The 2,805-nt window shown below is 34.1% G+C and overlaps 1 long non-coding RNA gene across 1 annotated transcript in view; it reads left to right on the top strand.

Annotated features, from left to right (window-relative positions):
• The first annotated feature begins 2,354 nt into the window (after positions 1-2,354).
• The window catches only part of LOC112906141, a 1,374-nt gene continuing 923 nt past the window's right edge, over positions 2,355-2,805 (top strand). The window contains exons 1-2 of the long non-coding RNA XR_003232203.1: positions 2,355-2,516; positions 2,582-2,743. This is a non-coding gene — a long non-coding RNA (uncharacterized LOC112906141). The remainder of the gene's footprint in view (positions 2,517-2,581; positions 2,744-2,805) is intronic.

Below are 2,805 nucleotides of genomic sequence, written 5' to 3'. Positions count from 1 at the left end.
TTAATTTGTTTGACTGTTACCTTTTTGCTGTATTTTTTTTTCTCCTTTTTTTTCACGAATACCCAGAAAGTTATTAATCTGGTTTAGTGTATATCCATTGTAAAAGTGACAATCTAATAATATTCTCGAAACTTTGTTCGGTTCTGAGGCACTTCAAATTATCTGTAATCAACTCGAAATTTGGATATTAGACTGGTGGCACAGGACAAATTCGTGTAAACGATTAACTACCACTCGGAAGTTATAGAAACCGTTACAACTGTAAGATGTAAAATGGTCGATAAGATAATTTTTATCATTTTCCCGCATGTACAACAATTCTATACAAGTTTTTTATTTTGTTAAATAAATACATTTTTTATAATTATCTACCGTCTGAGACTTTTAAGTCAAAAACCGTATTGGAAATGTACCAGCTTAGTTTAGCTGTTGCACGAGCTTTTGAAATCGAACATCGGAAAAATTGATTATTAAATATGTTGAGTAGCTTATTACATTACAAAAAATGATTCAAAAGCCACCGATCGTTGTATCTTTGCATTATACTTTTCATATAATACTGTTATGATAGAATTTACTCGCTAACTAGGTACTGTCCATGTTATATATACTGTAGGTTACTAGGCTAAGGTGTTGTTGATAAGTAATAATTTTCTCCACCGCTACTTTTTAATTTATACAACAAAGACGCGATCAACATCATTAAAGACAGTATAACTGTAGGGATATATATATACAGGGGCAAAAGATTAGTATGCTGAGATTTGCAGATGATATAGCAGTATTAGCATCTAGCAAGGAGGAGTTACAGATTGTTTTCAATAAAATGGATGTGGTACTGACAGAATAGTGCTGATGAAAATAAATAAAATTAAAATAGGATAGGAGACGAAAAATTAGAAGAAGTATCTAGGAAGTCAGATAAGTCAGGACGGAAGGAGTAGTAGGAATATAAAGCAGAGGATAGCGCAGGGTCAAATCGCCTTCAATAAAAAGAAGTCACTTCTATGCTCACGAAGGCTTAATTTAGAATTTCTAAAAAGTCTGTCCGGAGTTTGTATGTTTGGAGTACGACGCTGTACGGGTGCGAAACATGGACAGTGGGCACGGTGGAAAAGAAAAGGCTCCGAGCGTTCGAAATGTGGTGCTACAGGCGAATGATGAGCATACCGTGAATAGAGAAGGTTAGAAATGAAGAGGTAATAAAAAGAACAGGAGAACAAAGGACTCTATGGAAGTCAATAAGAAGACATACATATATGTTAGAGTGATGACAATTAATTTTGTGAAACATACACCAAGTGAAAATACTACAAACGGCACAGTGAACGCCATCTGTAGCACGATGCTACATTTTAGGATTACGTATTTTTCAACAAGGTCCACTTGTGTGGATATCTACTTGCTGAAAACGAATCCTGGCGTAGCCAACCTCAACGTGATAGGCACATACAGATAGAATGGAACTGAATCGGATGAAATTAATAGGTGAAAGATGAAAATGTAACGTATAAGGGCGATAAAACGGGAAATCCTTCTAAAGTGTTAGGCGGCTAAGTAGCAGTGGATAGATAATAGGAGTACATAAGTAGAGGAAAAGTTTGAAGTAGGTAAAATTGGCAGAGTTTACAAAATAATTAAAAGGAATTTTAGAGAAATAGGGTAAGGTAGTAGAGTTTTTTTTTTTGTTAGAAAACGAGAGAGAAGAGATGACCAGATGAGAGACGAGTTCGAGTTAGCCTTAAAATATTTAAGGAATAGTAAGATACCAGGTACGTTTTAAACATACAATTCAAAAGGTCAGAGATTGCTTGTTTAAGTCAGTTTTTCACATTTATGAGACGAAGAAAATTATCGATTATAACAAACGAAATAAGGTCGTGGCCATACCGGAGAAAGGGTCTCTGCAAAAAAAAGAGAGGCGTGGATAGTTATGAGAATTTTAGGACAAATAGCTTAACTTTACATGCGTCAAACATTTCAACTGGAGTCAGAATGAGAAGGGTAAAAAATAAGACGGAAGAAATTTTAGGAGATAACCAGAAGAATAAGAAGAATTATTGTCCAAATTCTTTTATATTGTATTTCTTTGAGTCTAAAGTCCGATGTTTAAACATTGACAAATAAATAAAATGGATACTACAATTGTGGAAAGTTACGGGACATACCTACGGTAGGAGTTTCACAGTAGCTAGTAATTTAGAAACGTAAGTTTTTATTTTATTTTAGTTTGTTTCGCTAGTATTTACTTGTAAGTGTTGTACAGTTGAATTTATTCTTGTTTTGTTTAGTGTATTTATTTGTTTTATAGAATTTAAATTGTTTAATAATAAATAATTATGACTTTACGTTCGTCCATTTATTCCAACAATAAATAAATAAATTGTTAATATTATTCGAGAGCTAGTCTTCGGAGTGGCGAAAACGGAAATTGAACGGTAACAGTAATCAACCAACTGAATTGATGACGCAACCCATGTACCTACGTGATCAACTCTAAACCATATTAATAAGTGGTATGGTATAAGCTGTTGATTAGATAAGTCAAGGAGGCTATTGTCTAACATATGAAATACTTTAGTTAGGGGCAGAAACCGATAAATGGCGAAGTACCTACTTCCACAACAAGGAAACTTTCCTTTAAGGAGTTCCTTCGAATTGACCGGTGTATCATCTAGAGTGTCTATGGAACGCTGATAAAAGTCGCAATCGCAATCCACATCTGTGAGCTTCTTCAAATTAGGTACTGACCAAAAACTTATATCCTTACGAGTAATATTTCTTTCAGCACTTCGTCCAACATTT

The sequence above is a fragment of the Agrilus planipennis genome, unplaced genomic scaffold (assembly GCF_000699045.2).
Source record: "Agrilus planipennis isolate EAB-ADULT unplaced genomic scaffold, Apla_2.0 scaffold11, whole genome shotgun sequence".
Lineage (NCBI taxonomy): Eukaryota > Metazoa > Arthropoda > Insecta > Coleoptera > Buprestidae > Agrilus > Agrilus planipennis.
The sequence above is the reverse complement of the archived record's forward strand: the minus strand, read 5'-3'. Positions and strand labels throughout refer to the sequence as shown.